A 3,364-nucleotide genomic window follows, 5' to 3' on the forward strand; every position below is an offset into this window, starting at 1 on the left:
ATGTGGAAGGAGGAGGGGCTGTGTGTGCCTGTTAGCAGCCCGAGGAAGAAAGAGCTGCAGGACCTGTGATGACGTCATGGTCATGTGATCAGCGCAACAGGGGGTGGAGTTCATTAGTGTAAAAGAGTAGAGGCGGTAAAGGACCTGTGATGACGTCATGTGATGTCAGTGGGCGGAGCCTTGTATCCAGGAGCCACTCAGGTGACTGTGTCTGTGTAAGAGCCAGAGAAACGCTGGGAGTTGTAGTTCTCTCCTCTTCTACCTCCTCCTGTAATGTCCTCTGATATCACATAACAGGCTGGGAGTTGTAGTCGTCTCCTCTTCTACCTCCCCCTGTAATGTCCTCTGATATCACATAATAGGCTGGACATGCTGGGAGTTGTAGTCCTCTCCTACCTCCTCCTGTAATGTCCTCTGATATCACATAATAACAGGCTGGACATGCTGGGAGTTGTAGTCCTCTTCTACCTTCTCCTGTAATGTCCTCTGGTATCACATAATAACAGGCTGGACATGCTGGGAGTTGTAGTCCTCTCCTCTACCTCCTCCTGTAATGTCCTCTGGTATCACATAATAACGGGCTGGACATGCTGGGAGTTGTAGTCCTTCCTCTCCTACCTCCTCCTGTAATGTCCTCTGATATCACATAATAACAGGCTGGACATGCTGGGAGTTGTAGTCCTCTCCTTCCTCCCCCTGTAATGTCCTCTGATATCACAAACTAACAGGCTGGACATGCTGGGAGTTGTAGTCCTCTCCTCTTCTACCTCCTCCTGTAATGTCCTCTGATATCACATAATAACAGGCTGGACATGCTGGGAGTTGTAGTCCTCTCCTCTTCTATCTCCTCCTGTAATGTCCTCTGAGATAAAAAAAAAAACAGGCTGGACATGCTGGGAGTCCTCTTCTCTGCAGTCGGTGGGGTTCCTACTCCATGTCTCTGCTGGGGGCAGTGCTCTTCCATTAGTGGAGGTCCGCTCCTCTCTCTGCAGTCGGTGGGGTTCCTACTCCATGTCTCTGCTGGGGGCAGTGCTCTTCCATTAGTGGAGGTCCGCTCCTCTCTCTGCAGTCAGTGGGGTTCCTCCTCCATGTCTCTGTGGGGGCAGTGCTCTTCCATTAGTGGAGGTCTGCCCCTATCTCTGTAGTTGGTGGGGTTCCTCCTCCATGTTTCTGTTGGGGGCAGTGCTCTTCCATTAGTGGAGGTCCGCTCCTCTCTCTGCAGTCGGTGAGGTTCCTCCTCCATGTCTCTGTTGGGGGCAGTGCTCTTCCATTAGTGGAGGTCCGCTCCTCTCTGCAGTCGGTGGGGTTCCTCCTCCATGTCTCTGTGGGGGCAGTGCTCTTCCATTAGTGGAGGTCCGCTCCTCTCTGCAGTCGGTGGGGTTCCTCCTCCATGTTTCTGTTGGGGGCAGTGCTCTTCCATTAGTGGAGGTCTGCTCCTCTCTGCAGTCGGTGGGGTTCCTCTTCCATGTCTCTGTGGGGGCAGTGCTCTTCCATTAGTGGAGGTCCGCTCCTCTCTCTGCAGTCGGTGGGGTTCCTCCTCCATGTCTCTGTGGGGGCAGTGCTCTTCCATTAGTGGAGGTCCGCTCCTCTCTGCAGTTGGTGGGGTTCCTCCTCCATGTCTCTGTGGGGGCAGTGCTCCTCCATTAGTGGAGGTCCGCTCCTCTCTGCAGTCGGTGGGGTTCCTCCTCCATGTCTCTGCTGGGGGCAGTGCTCTTCCATTAGTGGAGGTCCGCTCCTCTCTCTGCAGTCGGTGGGGTTCCTCCTCCATGTCTCTGTGGGGGCAGTGCTCTTCCATTAGGGGAGGTCCGCTCCTCTCTCTGCAGTCGGTGGGGGTTCCTCCTTCATGTCTCTGTGGGGGCAGTGCTCTTCCATTAGTGGAGGTCCGCTCCTCTCTCTGCAGTCGGTGAGGTTCATCCTCCATGTCTCTGTGGGGGCAGTGCTCTTCCATTAGTGGAGGTCCGCTCCTCTCTCTGCAGTCGGTGGGGTTTCTCCTCCATGTCTCTTGGGGGCAGTGCTCTTCCATTAGTGGAGGTCCGCTCCTCTCTGCAGTCGGTGGGGTTCCTCCTCCATGTCTCTGTGGGGGCAGTGCTCTTCCATTAGTGGAGGTCCGCTCCTCTCTCTGCAGTCGGAGGGGTTCCTCCTCCATGTCTCTGGTGGGGGCAGTGCTCTTCCATTAGTGGAGGTCCGCTCCTCTCTGCAGTCAGTGAGGTTCCTCCTCCATGTCTCTGTGGGGGCAGTGCTCTTCCATTAGTGGAGGTCCGCTCCTCTCTCTGCAATGTGGATGTGGAATGGTACGGTACAGATATAGTGACATGAGGCTGCAATAGTAGCGGCAGTAGAAGCAGCATAGCATGGAACATACAAGGCAGTAGGTCGGCTGTCTCTGGGTAGTAGTACTTATAGTAGTAGTAATGTTGATAGTGGTGGTAGTAGTGGCAGATGCTTTGCATTAATGGCGGAGGTAGTAGGGGATTAGCAGCCAAGGTGGCCGCAGCAGCCATATGGTACAGGTTGGCAGCAACAGTGGCAAGATGAGGCACCGCCAGCAAAGCCAGGTCTATTCATCGGCATCAGTCAGAGGAGTGTGAGAATCCTCCTGAATCCAGGCTTGATTCATGTTGACAAAAGTGATGTTTTGGACACTGACTAAGCACAACGTGGGCAGTTTTGGTGTCAGGACGCCTCTCGTGGCGCTGAAAACCCTCTCCGAGATGAGACTGGGGGCTGGGCGAGAAAGAAGATAGAGCGCACGCTGTGCCAGTTCAGGCCACTTGCCCAGAAATCCATGGGGTCAGGGAACTGGGAATGTGCCAGACTGGCCAGAGTTTAGGTAGGCCTGGACCTGGGCGGTGAGGCAGGAGCTTTCGGCTTGCTGATCGGCCCCAGCTGCTCCATCATGTTGAGGAGACTGAAATGGCTGCTGCTGTGACTTCTGCTGCTTGACGCATCGGGAGGGTGGTGACTCTGTGGGCGGCGGTGAGGGGCCTCCCTTTCAGACACGCTGGCGGCAGTCATCTGTTCGCTGTAAGCTATGACATGCCGCGTGCAGTGTTTACTGGTAATAATGTAATTTGGCCTCCTTTCTGTGGGAGAAAAACATTCCTTCATTTTGCTTTGATAGCGAGGGTCTAAAAGCATGGCTCTCCAGTAATCTTCAGACGGCGTGATGTCACCGATCCGCCTGTCACTGTGTAAGCGAGCATACAGGTCGCCATTGTGTCCAGCGTGCCCGCGGAGTCAGTTCTTTCCAGATCCGCCACCAACTGAGGCGATTGCATGTCTTGGTGGCATTGTTATCGTTGTCCTCTTGCTCCTCCACCTCCTCCTCTTACAGTGGCAGCTCCTCATCCTCCTCCATGGCAGC

This window comes from Bufo gargarizans, chromosome 4 (assembly GCF_014858855.1).
Source record: "Bufo gargarizans isolate SCDJY-AF-19 chromosome 4, ASM1485885v1, whole genome shotgun sequence".
Classification (NCBI taxonomy): domain Eukaryota; kingdom Metazoa; phylum Chordata; class Amphibia; order Anura; family Bufonidae; genus Bufo; species Bufo gargarizans.